The sequence below is a fragment of the Magnolia sinica genome, chromosome 11, assembly GCF_029962835.1.
Source record: "Magnolia sinica isolate HGM2019 chromosome 11, MsV1, whole genome shotgun sequence".
In the NCBI taxonomy this organism is placed as follows: Eukaryota; Viridiplantae; Streptophyta; class Magnoliopsida; order Magnoliales; family Magnoliaceae; genus Magnolia; species Magnolia sinica.
In genome coordinates, this window is record NC_080583.1 from 53,542,219 (window position 1) to 53,557,502 (window position 15,284).

The 15,284-nt window shown below is 36.7% G+C and overlaps 1 non-coding gene across 1 annotated transcript; it reads left to right on the top strand.

Annotated features, from left to right (window-relative positions):
- The first annotated feature begins 14,577 nt into the window (after nt 1-14,577).
- On the top strand, nt 14,578-14,685 carry LOC131219770 (small nucleolar RNA R71). The gene has a single exon (XR_009158414.1). It is a non-coding gene; the product is annotated as a small nucleolar RNA R71 (small nucleolar RNA).
- The last annotated feature ends 599 nt before the right edge of the window (nt 14,686-15,284 follow it).

Consider the following 15,284-nt stretch of genomic DNA (forward strand, 5'->3'; position numbering starts at 1 on the left):
TTATGTGTGGCTTACCTATTAAGAGTCTTATATTCTCCCACTGGGGCTACACTGACCTCTAAAAGAAAACAAAATATTTTATTTTATTTTATGAAAAGCATTTCATAAAACACATTTGCTTGAAAGCTCTTAATGAGCGTCCTACTGAATTTCAAAATAAAACTATTGAATAATTATGAGCAACGCTTGTCAGATATGGTCCATTGAGACCACTGATGTTGGATCATGGTAGTCAAAACAATATTTAATTTTTTCGAAGTGCAACAAATCACGGTCGTGAATAACAATAGCCTTAATGACCTAGATTAAGGATATGGGTTGTGGTATGAAGATTACACGTCCAATGTGATCACATGTGCCTATCTTCAAGTGGTCTTACTAAATGTATATTCTAGATACAAATCAAATCTTGTTTACTCAAAACTGAATGTACACACTGAAGGAGAAGCAAGATATAAACTGAATAACAAAATCATCAATGCATGTAAAGGAGATCTCTAAAATATCTATATATAATCAGATCAAAACTGAAAATTTCCCATTACCCAAATACTTCATTGGGATATAAAATGCCCATAAATGTCACATGTTCTTTAAAGAGCGTGATAGGAAGGCTATCATTTGCCTTGTGCCAACAAGTTATACAGATACTTGACGATTTTAAACTCTCTCATTCACAACAAGGTACTTAATGTCAATATGCTTTGACTTCGATGAATGCTTGCTATTGTTGGAAAAGTTAATTGCAACTGAACTATAACAATAGATTTTTAATGGTTTCAAGATCATCTACACGATTCGTAAACTAGAGAAAAAACTCTAAAGTCAAATCGTCTGACTCATGGCTTCATGATAAGCTACATACTCTGCTTCAATTGTGGAAGATGTCGTAATCGACTGTTTCACACTCTTCTATGATAGGGCTCCACCAACCATCATGAATACGTAGCCCGATGTGAACTTCTTACTATCAAGATAGCGTGCAAAATCTGCATCTGTAAATCCAACCAGCTCCAAATAGTTAGATCTCATATACATGAGTGTGAAGTCCTTTGTCGTTTGTAGGTAGCGCGATACTTTCTTAACAACTATCCAATATTTCATCCCTGTATTGCTAAGGTACCTACACAACATTCCAATCACAAAAGCAATATCCGGGCACATACAAGCCTGAGTATACATGATACTCCCCACTACTGACGCATATGAAATATCTTTTATCTTGTCCTTTTCTAGGTCATTCTTAAGATACTGAAATTGGCCAAACTCATCAACTTGTATAATAGGTGTTTGTTCAGGAGCACAACCTTGCATGTTAAACATTTCGAGAACCTTACTAAGATAGGCCCTCTACGATAGGCCAAGTAGTCCACGTGATTTGTTTCGGCTAATCTAAATGTCGATGACAAAGGATGCATAACTAAGATATTTCATCTCAAAGTTTTGATATTGAAATTTCTTAGTCTCGCACAACAATTCAATATTACCACTGGCCAACAAAATGTCATCAACATACAAGACTACAATAACAAACTTACTCCCACTGACTTTCACATACACACTCATCTACAATGTTTTCAATGAAATCATATGACAAAACAACTTCATGAAACTTTAGGTAGTATTGCCGTGATACTTGTTTTAATACATAAATAGACTTCTTAAACTTGTAGAGCAGATGTTCTGATCATTTAACTTTGAAATTTTCTAACTACAATCTATATATATATATATATATATATATATATATATATATATATATATATATATATATATATATATTATGAAGTAATATAAATTAAGAAACACAATTTTCACGTCCATTTGATGTAGTGCTAGATCCATATGACCACAAGAGATATAATGATCCGAAATGAGTCTTTCTTAGACACGGGGGAAAAGATCTCCTTAAATTCAATGCCCTCACGTTGACTAAAATCCTTTGCAATTAGTCTGGCTTTATACCTTTTGATATTTCCCTTAAAGTTTTGTTTACTTTTGAACACCCACTTACAACCAATCAGCATAGTCTCTTCAGTCAATTCAATAAGATCTCAGGTTTTGTTATCCATCATATATTTCAATTCATCCTTTATGACATCGAATTAATGAGAAGAATTTGCACTTTATTTGACTTGTGAAAAAGATATAGGATTTTTTTCAACCCCAATATTAAATTCATGGTCCTGCAAATAGATGTTATAATTGAATCGCAATCTTTTCTCTTTACATGATCGTCTTAAGGGCTCATTATTCTGAATTGAATTTTCTATTTCCTCATCAGTGGGTTGTATTTGAGGCTGTACATAGTCATTAGAGCTATACACGAATCGAGTAGCTTGGTTAGCTTGCTTGACTCGACTCGAAAAAGCTCGATTCGACTCGGTTTGAAGCTGAGTTTGAGCACAGTCAAGCTGATTTTTTGAGCTCGAAAAAATTCTAAGGTGAGTTCAAGCTTTCCCGAGCTCAACTCGACTTGGATCGAACCCCAACTCGAATCGAACTAAGATTGAACCAGTTCAGTGACTTGGTTATTTTGATATTGATGTTGCTCAATAAGTGTTTGATGAAAGATTCAATGAAGTGTCGACTGATGGCGAGGAAGGTATGGATATGAAACAAATACCGTTGTATCTTGATTTTTATGTTTCCTACTGAGTGTTTGATGAAATACCTGTAAACCGATGCTGCTGTTTTACATTCCGTGAGAAATTGAAGTTGCACTCTATGTGTCTAAGAAAATGCCGCAAAGGCTCGATCTTGGCTCAAATTGGCTCGAGCTGCTGACCAAACTGAGCCGAACCGGCTAGTCAGGCTCAAGGATCGAGCCGAACTGAGTTTGAGCTAGGGTTAGCTAGTGGCTAAGCCGAGTCGAGCTGTGCCAAGCTCGACTCAATTTAACTTGTGTACACCTCTAATGGTCATCCATAGGGATCTCAGGATTTGCTGCTGGACGGATGACCATACTAGTTTAAATGATTGTGGTAGGATCTCGGGATCTTCCTCAAACACAACATTTCTTAAGTTCATGCTCCTACTACCCTTAGCATTATTAATAAATGTATCATTCGCAGTCTCAAAAAATCTCATGGAATAGATTGGAGAATAAAATCTAAAGCCTTTTGATCTTTCTAAGTATCCTATAAAAAAAAAGAAACTAAACATTATAAGGTCAAGCTTTCTTTCGTGCGGGCTATACGGTCTGGCTTCTACAAGACAACCTCATATATGAAAGTATCGTAATTTTGGCTTTTGCCTTGTCCACAATTCATACAGAGTTTTTAGTATAGCCTTACTTCAGACTCTATTTAAGATATGCACAACTGTTTTCAATGCATCATCCCATAAAAATTCTAACAATATTGAATTATTAATCATAAACCGCACCACGTCCTTTAGGGTGCGATTATGCCTTTCCATTATACCATTCTGCTCTGGGGTAATTGGCATGGTGTACTAGGTGATGATGCCACAATCTTGTAGGTATCTAGCGAACGGCCCTGGATCACGCCTAGATTCGTCATACCTTTTGTAGTACTCACCACACTTCAGTCTTCTTCGGCATCTCATAAAGATCAGCTCAAGATCGACTTAACATCTCAAGAGACGTTGACTATTTTCACGAACCCACTTAGGCATGAAACACGCACAAGCCTCAAGCACCAAACAACTAAAACCTTGAAGAAAGAAAACTAAAGCAAATAAGAAATTTAGAAAAGAAAGAGAGAATTGGAAAGATGTTACCGGATTAGAGTTGCTATGTTAAGATTCTACAAAACAGAAAACAATGTTAGTTTCTTAAAACAATTTTAGAAAAATCATAACCTAAAAAAAGAAAAAAGTTAACCCTAATCTTAACATAATTCTAATACTAATTAATTTTAGAAAAATGAAACCGTAGTCCCCGGCAACGGCGCTAAAAACTTGTTCACAACCCCAAGTGTATGGTCGTGATGTAGTAATAATTCGTGAGAACAAGGTCAAATCCATAAGAACTAAACTTGTATGTATTCTGAAAAGAACTAGAACTAAAAGTAGAAGAAGATCTAAATTTGAATTTTAGAATAAAAGAAAGTAATTGTGAATAATGTTAGGTGTTTTTTAATCATGGTCGTAAATATAATATGTATAATGTAAAATCACTGAGATTAGGCTAGCTAAACCAAATTCAGCCAACCTGAAAAAATTCGGCTAAGTATACAGCAACATTCGGAAAATTTGTTGCAAGTTCAGCCAGCCCAACTTCGGGTTCGGGAAACCCAACTTAACATTAGGCTAGCGCGAAGGATTTTTAGGCAAGTTTCCAGCAAGGAATTCAATGGGATTCAGCCAACCAAACCCTGTTGTTGGTCATCCAATTTTTTTTTTTATTTATCTTATCCTGCGAAATCCGAGAGCCATTGGAACACAATCATTAGAATCCAGCCTGCTGTTCACAACCCCAAGTATAGGGTCGCAATGTAGTAATAACTCGTGAGAACGAGGTTGAATCCATAGGGACTAAACTTGTATATATTCTGAAAAGAACCAGAACTAGAAATAGAAGAAGATCTAAATCTGAATTTTAGAATAAAAGAGAGTAATTGTGAATAATGTTTAAACTATCAATTAAATGTGGGAACTAAGGTGCCAAGGATCCATTTGTAGCTATCAAGATACTACTTTACTTGATTCAAAGAACACAATTGGAATTGAAGTCTTATCTTATCTAATTGGAAGATAAAGCAACTTTTCATAGATTAATTCTCAATGGAGGAGAATTATGAAGATTGGAAGGGATTCCATCACCCTACCATGCCTAGGAGATGATGATGAATAACAGGATTTACGTATCTCATAATCTCCAAACAGGAAAAGAAGATATCCAAAGCTATCACAGCATCTATTGTAATTTGAGTCACAATAAATCATAAAAAACTGAAAATATTCCTTTAATATCAAACTAGAAATCAATGAACTTCAATAAGAACAAGAATAAAAGCAAGATAATGATTCAAACATGCTATAGGCTTCACCTCTTAGCCCTACCTATGAGGTTTAGCCAACCATAGACATGATTGAAACCAAATCCCTTAAACAAATCATGAAAAATAAACTAGGGAAGAAGAAAAACTCTTTAGCGGCTGCTCCACTCTTGTGTATACTCCTTGAGACCTTTCTAAACCCCTAGAAGATGTTTTGGAGCATCCTAGGGAGTCCTAATTATAGTTATGGAGCTCCAACTTTAGCACTAAGTTGGAAAAATCTAGAAACCACCTTAAATTTATGCACTCTGCGCAGCTTTCCAAAATATGCTTGGAGTTTAAACCGCCTCAAATTTTCGCACTCCACGCAGTTTTTCAAAATAGACTTGGAGTTTCAGAATATGATTTTTTAGGACAATTTCGAGAATATGTGTGTTTTCAAGACAATTTCAAGATTCCTTTTCTTCACTTTAAATATTGGATTCTCTTCATTCCTCACTTAGTTTTCTTGAATCTTTGGCATGTGAATTATTCATTAATGGCTTCCAAATCTCCAAATCTTCATTTAGTAATCTTTTGAGCATAAATCTTCCATTTGACATCAATTTTACCTTTAAGCTTTCGAAATCACCTCTCACATGAAAACATGCATAATTAAAACGATTAAGCACTATCATGTTTATAAAACCAACGTATAATTAGGAAAAAATATGCAATATTTCACACTCAACACACTCCCTAATTAGCATTTTGTTAGTCTCGTGCAAAACATGCGTGAAGTGATCTTCAATCTTTAGTGTTCAAATTACTTTTAGAAAATAATCTTTTTTACAATCAAGTATGAATGTGTACAATTTAAAGAAGCGAGAGTACAATTTTAAAAACTTAGAGCCAAATTACTCGAGCAATCAATCAAAAAATTTCTTTATCAATCAATTAAGAGCATAAGTTCATATATCAAAAATTTTCAATGTGCTTAGTGAATTCTATTTACTTTCCATAACATACTACTATTTCATAATGTTAGCCATGCTCATCACCTCAAGTTTTATTAAATAATTAAGTACTGATTCCGAACTTATCACTTTTTTCTTCTTTTTCCATTTTTTGACCATTTTATTTATTCATTCTTTTCATACTTTTCATTCCTTTTCAGTCTTTTCATTATACACGACCTTTTTGTCGATCTATCTATTTTTTAACTGGTTCTTTTCATCTTTTTAAGGTGGATAAAATCTTTCAGACTTAATTCTCAATATCTTTTATTGATAAACATACTAACATTCAAAAAATCTAGTACTATTCATAGAAAGCAAATTAAACGTGTCTTGTGACTTAGATTAGCATGATATTTAAACTTCCTCATAATCAATTAAATACAAGAATTTAGACAATAGTCTACACGGTTGATCAAAGTTCAATCTCCATCTTATCATCATACTCAAAGCATTCTTAATTCCACAAATTATCATTTCTCAAACATGTTTTTAATTTGAAAAATTAAAAAATTTTCCAAATTTTGTTCAAAACTAAGAAAACACTGATTAGTTTACCTAATCCACACACCTCAACCTAAAACCTATATTGTCCTCAATGTAAAAGATATGAGTATGCAATGTACATGAGATAACAAAAAACAATGGGAAGATAATACCTGAAGATGAAAAATTGAAGCTTTTCCAAAGTTCTTAACATGTAAATGGGTTAGCACAAATACTAAGCAAACTAAAATCAAACTATCCTAATCTAAAATTCTATGAAAGCAATAAACCTAACTACACCTCTATTAGACTAGGAGGTCAAACCTGGTACACAGGATTAGTTAGAGATATGGACATATCCTTTGAATCAAACTTCTCAACAAATGGCTTAAGATGATGTCCATTCACTTTGAAAACATTGTCATTTGTCAGATTCTTTATCTCGATAGCCCTATGAGGATAGATATTAGTAACAGTGAAAGGACCGGTCTAACGAGATCGAAGTTTTCTTGAAAATAATCGAGAATTGCACATAAGGACTTTTTGACCGGTTATGAATGATTTTAGAACGATTTTCCTTTCATGAAACACCTTTATCCTGTCCTTGTAAATTCTTGAGTTCTCACAAGCTTTATTCCGGATTTTCTCAAGTTCATTTAGTTGGAGCTTGCGCAACGAGACAGCATTGTCCAAGTTAAAGTTACAGATTTTTAATAGCCCAGTAGAATCTATGCTCCAGCTCCACAGGCAAGTGGCAAGCTTTCCCATAGATGAGTTTAAAGGGAAACATTCTAATGGGGTTTTAAAAGCTGTACGGTAAGCTCATAAAGCATCGATCAAACGGATTGACCAATCTTTACAATAAGGGTTAACCAGTTTTTCTAAAATTTGTTTAATTTTCCTTTTGAAAATCTCAGCTTGCCAACTTATCTGCGGGTGGTATGGAGTGCTCACTTTAAGAGATATGCCATATTTCTTCATTAATTTCTCAAACGACCTATTACAAAAGTGTGAACCTCTATCACTAATGATGGCTTGAGGCGTTTCGAATCGGGAAAGGATATTTTCTTTTAAGAATCGAATAACCATTTTATGATCATTATTCCGGCACGGGATAGCTTTGACCCACTTAGTGACATAGTCTACTACTAGGAAAATGTAAATATTCCCAAAGGATTGAGGGAATGGTCCCATAAAATCGATACGCCAGCAATCAAATGCTTCTATGATAAGAATGGGGTTCAGAGGCATCATATTTCAAAGGGACAACGCTCCCAATTTCTGATAACGCTCATAAGCTTTGCAAAACTCATGAGTATCTCTGAACATCGTGAGCTAGTAAAAGCCATACTACAGAATTTTGACCGTGGTCTTTTTAGTAGAAAAGTGACTACCATAGGCCTGAGAATGACAAAAGGAGATGACACTCTGATGTTCATTGTCTGGCACATATCTCCTTAAAATTTGGTCTAGGTAATATTTAAACAAATAAGGATCATCCTAGAAAAACTTACGTACTTCGGCGAAGAATTTTTTCTTATCTTACGTAGTCCAATATGTTAGTATGAAACCTGTAGCAAGATAATTTGTAATGTCAACAAACCAAGGTAGTTGGGAGAGTTTATACAATTGTTCATCAGGGAACATATCATTTATCAGTGGTTAACTACTACATTTTTTACTTTTTTGTCTCATATTTCAATATCAAATTCTTAGAGTAAAATGATCCATCTTATTAAGTGGGGCTTGACATCCGTCTTAGAAAGAAGATACTTTAGCGCCGCATAGACCGTGTAGATGATGATCTTAGATCCAATCAGGTAGGACCTAATTTATCCAAAGAAAACACTACAGCTAAAAGTTCCTTCTTTGTAGTAGAGTAGTTCACTTGGGCAGAATGTAGAGGTATACTTACACAATGAATAATGTACGGCTTCTTTTCTTTTCTCTGACCTAACACCACCCCAATAGCAATGTCAGATGCATTTCACATAATCTCAAAAGGGATGCTCCAATCGGGTGGCTACATGATAGGTGAGGTAGTTAACATGCCCTTGAGCTTAGTGAAAGATTGTAACGCCCTGAAATTCGGGGGTCGAGCATAACTCAGCTCCCGAGTTTCAAGACATCACTTATGCAATATATGTAATGATGGATGCATGTTGTCTGTATGAGTGCATAAAACATGGAGTAGATTAAGCCAAACTGCAAACATAATCCAAGGATAGGTAGAATCTGTAAGCGGAAGACCTAAAGAAATATATATGTATATCTATGTAAGTCCCTGAGATATGTATGCTCTGCCAGGTCATAATTACAAGTGTTTGTTTCAAACTATAAGTATCAAAATGAAATCATCTATTACAAGGAAAATCCAGAATCCCCGTAGATCAGGACACGACTCACATGAACCCGCCTGAGAATTACATAAAAGAAAACGCGTCATCATCATCCTCATACTCCTGCTCTACCTCAGGGTTGCATCATCATCTGCATCTAAGACAGAGTCTGGTTAGTGTTGAAACACCATCCTAGAATGTGAGAGTGAGTGATCAACTCAGTGGAACTATACAGTAAAAGTTAACATGTTATCAAATCAATCAAGCAGTAATGATAAGGCAATACAATCAAACACATCCTAATTACTCTTGTTAATGCAAGGATGTATGTAGAAATGATGCATGCTCTCTCCTACACTCCCTCAGCGTCTTCATTTTACGGTATGCATGACAACCTCCTACAGTGCCCACGATGCCAAAGCACATGCAATGCGGTGCATGAACATGATTACCAAGTTGCTATTAGTCCTTTTCATACAGTAGGATTGGGAAGCTAAGGTACCTTCCTCATATCAATTTCCAAACGGTCATCCATTCTAGGGTCGTTAGTCCAAGACAATCTCATACGATCATATGGTTCTAGGTCGCTGCAAAGGGCTCGTCACCAATCAATGCATGCCTATCATACCTTAGTTACTACCCTAAGGTTCGTCGCCTCAATACAGTATCAAGGTATGCTGGAGGTCACTACAAAGGGCTCGTCACCAATCAATGTAGGCCGACAGCACGAATATAGTGTCCCATACCACCATAATCGGTTCACGAGTCTGGTGTGCTCACTGGTCACTACGGGGAGGCTCGTCACCCCAGCGTAGGCCGACAGCTCAACCACGGTGTCCCATACCACCATGCCCGGCTCATGAGTCTTAGCGGATCAAGGTACAATGGTTAACGAGATTGCATTGGTAAGTTTGGTACCCTAGATTCAAACAATAACGTCCATACATGATGCACATCCAGTGGGACAATCGGGTTACTTGACGAGCTCGACTAGCACGAGCACATGTTGAGTTGAACGACATAGAGTGCGCAAACACTCCGTATGGCCAAACCCTTGCTGACAACCCTAATACGACTCGGGTTCGTCAAACACGTCCTACGTGGCAAAAATAACCTCAGCCACGAACTCAAGGTTTATTATCGATTCCCTGGACTATTTCATAGTCCCAAACACATTCAGGTATAACAGATATTCATACTAGCAATTTAAAACAGTAATGGATCAACAATTCTAATCATACAGTATGTGAGCATTTGATGAATATCAGCTTAACATGGATTTACACATAAGTAGTGCCTGAATTTAAACAACAAAGAATGTAAATTACATGTAGGAAATCATACACATTAATAAGATAGTTGAGAATCTCTTCTCAATGCCCATAAATAGGATAATATATTACACACTAGATCATTTAGACATTTCTACAAACACTTAGACTACATATTCCAACATACATGACGTATGTTGGTGATAACACACACTTGGACAATTTCTTTCGTCAAGAAGTTGATACACATACAACTAGTACGAATACACGACAATTAATCATGGCAAACACATGTTCATATTTCATACGTATATGATACTTTCTACATTACAAGGAATACACAAATCTCAATATAGCTCATATATATCAAGAACGCAACATAAACATTGCATTTGGCATGTGAAATTGCACCCACAACGGTAACAAACCATTAACCAACATTTAAAGCCTTGAAAACCATAACCTATACAAATATAGTCTGCACCTTAAACCAGGAAGTGAGCAACAGATCTGATTCAGACGATAAGTCTTCGTCAACGGCGACTAGACAACCTAAGGCATGAATAAAAGAGCTACATCAACACTTAGACTACTCTAAGCTCCAAAACAGGTTAGGGTTTGATTGAGTTACCCAAGAATGAACTTAGAATCGCCGAAATAACGATTCAGAAGTGATGATTTAGGTACACAGAATAACAGGGAAGAATCTCAAGATGATTCACCAACTTCTCTCTCACTTTCTCTCTTTTCCTCTCTCTCTCTCTCTTAGCTAGGATTTAGGAAATTCATATGGAATTTGAGAGTGAGGGTTTAAGTCTTTATATAGGCCTAAAATTGATGAAAATAGCCCCAGGGCCAAGGTATACTTAGGTTATAACCAAATCGGGTCTATTTCGATCCAACGGAGCGCTTCTGGTGGTCCCTTTTCCACGTGCGGTCGGACTTAAGCTCACTGACCATAGATCTAGGTCAGGCTGAGTTTTAGTACCGATCGAATTTACAGATCACTCATGGCGGATCAATCTCAATTCAACGGTCACCGAAACTCAATCAGGTCCACCGGCACTATGACATGCCTGCGCCATCTTCCCTGATCTGAGGGTAAATTTGGGTCAGAATCCAATAGTCAGATTGCTTAAAATCGTCGTGCAAGCGACACGACTCAGATTCCATAAATTCATATTTAATTTCTCACCTTTCTCACCCTCTTTACTCCGGACTCAAGAAAATCGACTCAGGACATCATCTGGACTTAATTTTTGAGGTGATGGTCAAGCCCAACAAGGTGATCATAAATGTCTAAGATCATCGCTATCGGACTTTTGACGTGCGGTCCAGGTCCGATACAAAGTTTCCACGTACTCCCGAGAGCAACTGGATTTAGCGTTGAATCCTAGATTTCAAGGTGACATAGCGCTAACGATTCTACAGGTTTTGAGTCTTGCATATCAAATTTAAAGTGATTGGTGCTAATTTAACAAGCAATCGAGTTTAGTGTTAATTAACCCACATATAACTTCTAAAGAATTTGAGGTAGTACTCCGGTCTTTGCACGAAATTTTTTGGGTTATTACAAAGATTCTTGGCATTGTTCAGTCCACTCATATGGTGCATCCTTTAGAAGTAGATTGCATAAAGGATGAGAAAGATGACTAAAGTTCTTTATGAATCGCCTATAGAATCTGCAATGTCCTACGAAGGATCTCACATCATGTATGCTCTTGGGTGGAGGTAGGTTAGAGATAAGATTAATTTTTGTCTTGTCTACCTTAATTCCCTTCGACAAAATTATATGTTTAAGCACAATTCCCTTGGAAACCATGAAATGACATTTCTCCCAATTCAGAACAAAATTCTTTTCCTCACATCCCTTCATCACACATTTAAGATTTTCCAAACACTTGATGAAGGATGGACTAGAGATAGAGAAGCTGTCCATGAAGACCTCTAAATGTTGCCCCACCATGTTAGAAAAAATACTTAACATGCATCGCTGAAAAGTGGCGAGGGCATTACATAGTCCGAATGACATATGGCATCCTTCGGTAAGCAAAGGTGCCAAATGGACATGTGAATATTATCTTCTCTTGATCTTTAAGGGCTATCTCTATCTGATTGTAGCCTAAATATCTATCAAGGAAGCAATTGTAAGAGTGACCGGTTAGCCTTTCTAAAATTTGATCCATGAAGGATAAAGGAAAGTGGTCCTTTCTTGTGATGTTATTCAACTTCCTGTAGTCAATGCACATTCTCCAACTAGTAGTAACTCTAGTTGGCACGAGTTCATTGTCGGCATTGGATACAATGGTGATTCTGTACTTTCTAGAAACTGCTTGAGTTGGACTCACCCATTGATTGTCGGATATAAGGTATATGATACCCACATCCAACAACTTAATTACCTCAGCCTTAACCACTTCTTTCATATTTGGATTAATTCGACATTGTGGTTGTTGGGAGGTTTTTTCATTATCTTTAAGATGGATGCGGTGAGTACAAATCAAAGGGTCAATTCCCTTGAGGTTCGCAATCGACTATCCAAGAGCTCCTTTATGCTCAATGAGAGTGGAAATGAGCACACTCTCTTGTTCTTTCTTAAGGTGAGAAGAAATTACCATCGGATATGTCTCATCTTAACCTAAGTAGACATATTTAAGATCAGTGGGCAAAGGTTTTAAGTCAAGCTTCGGTGCTTTGAGGTTGGACGGTAGAGACACTAATCGGTTTGGGGCAATTTCTCAAATTATGGCCTCCACCGTTTAACTTCAAGTACTGGTGTAGCATCAACCAAGGCATCCATCTCCCTAATCAGGTCATCATCTAAATCAGGGGAGTGGGCCAAGCATATCTCTAGAGTGTTAGAGTATAGAGTCAAAAGTACTCTATCTTTCATGAAAGAATCGATTATGTTAATGTCGTGAGTATCGTCATCATCCTCTAATTGTTCGTTCATATTGAAAAAGATGTTGAGCTCCAATGTCATATTTTCGAAAGATAAATTCATAATTCCATTCCCACAATTAATGATAGCATTTGATGTAGCAAGGAATGGGCAACTAAAAATGACGGGTATTAGAGTACTCATATATATGATGGGTTGAGTATCCAGGACAATAAAATCTACTGGATAATAGAATTTATCAACTTGGACCAACACATCCTCAAACAACCCTTTCGGTACATGAATTGAGTGATCGGCAAGTTGTAATGTGGTCCAGGTGGGTTTTAATTCACCTGGACCCAATTGTTCGTAAACCAAGTAAGGAATCAGATTTACGCTCGCCCCCAAGTCAAGAAGTACATGCTCAATCCGGTGGTTCCCAATTACACCAGTGATAGTTGGTCTACCAGGATATTTGTATTTTTGTGGTACATCTTGCTTGAGGATGGAACTCACCTTTTCTGTCAAAAGATTTTCTTTTGTATATTTTGCCGTCTTTTGGTCGTACATAAATCTTTCTAAAATTTGGCATGTGAAGGGATTTATTTAACGGCATCCAGTAGAGGGATGTTGACCTTTACTTACTTAAGCACCTTTAGAATATCCTGAGAGTTAGAGAGTGGTTTTGGTGCAAACAACCGTTGAGGGAATGACGCAATCGGCTTACTTCGAGGTTTCGGTTCTAACTTATTTGGAGCATTGCTAGGTATATCATTCTCATCTATTTTCAGGTCCTTAGGCTTTTCATCCCTCACCAGAATAGATTTGTCAATTGTCTTCTCACTCCTAAGAGTGATGATAGACTTAGCCTACTCCATCTATTTTGAAGAGCTTGGGGTCACTGATTTCATATTGCTGTTTTGGATTGGGGAGAGGTTGAGCCGGAAGGATCCCTTTATTCCCCAATCGAATTTTTTGTTTCAAGCCCTTGTATGGCCTTTGTAAGGTCTTAAAAGGCTTGCAACATACCCTGATTAGAAAACTCTTGGTTTTGTATATGTTTTAAGACCGGATCCTCTTGATGTTTCCTTTGATTAGAAATTGGTTAAGGACACCTTGAGGAGTAGCCGTTTGTCCATTTCTCCAACTGAAGTTTGGATGGTCCCTCCAGCTTGAGTTATATATATTTGAGGTGGATTCACTAAAAGGTTTTTGGTAGTTATTTACGGCATTTGATTTCTCATTCAATATCTCTTGAAAATCAGGAATTGTTGAGTAATTTTCAGTTGTACGTATGTTACAAGCACAAATACCACAAACAACTTTCACAACTTTTTCGAGTTCTACCTTCTTAAGTTCCATGACTTCGACTTTTCTTATGAGTTTGGCCACTTTTGTATTTATATCATCTTCCTCTTTTAGAACATAAATTCCTCGCATTTCCTTTGATTGAGTAAGCTTAGAAGTGGTAATTCTTGAAGAGGTATCCCATGATTGTGCATTTTCAGCAAGTTTATCAAAATAATCTCACACATCATCAACTTCTTTATTCATGAATTCCCCATTACACATCATCTCTACAAATTGGCCATGGGAGAGGTCAATCCCTCATAGAAAAATCTTGTTATATACCATGTTTTGTAGCCATGTTATGGACATGAGTTTATGAGATCCTTAAATCGCTCACAACATTGGAAGAAGGTCTCATCCCCTTTTTGCGCAAAATTCATGATTGCTTTCCTTAAGGTATTTGTTTTATTATAGGGGAAGAACTTTTTAAGGAACTCCCTTGTCATCTCAGCTCATGTGTCAATGGACCTTAGCCTTAAGGAATGTAACCACAACTTAGCCTTTTCTTTCAAAGAGAAAGGAAATAATTTCAGTCTAACTGTGTCCTCAGTCACGTTTGGGAAGTGTAATATAGATATGATTTCATCGAACTCTTTCATATGCAAGTATGGACTTTCAGATTCTAGTCCATGAAACTTAGAGAGGAGTTGAATTACCCCTGGTTTAATATCCACAATTCTTGCGTTCAATGGAAATATCATGCAGGAAGGTGTACTCACCCCTGCCGGTTGTAAATAATCATGTAGAGTATGAGGTGGGGGTATATTGTGCACCTCGTTTTCATCTTCAACTTCCTCAACTGGTGGTTGAGGTTGATTTGTAGCCATTACTTCAATTAACTGAGAGGATCTCAAGTGGTGTCTAATCCTTTGATGGATAGGCAACCCTTCGACTAATCCTCCTTCACTCAAGAGATGTTGAGTGTTTTCACGAACCCACTTGGACATAAAACATGCACAACCCTTAAGCACCAAACAACTAAAACCTAGAAGAAAGAA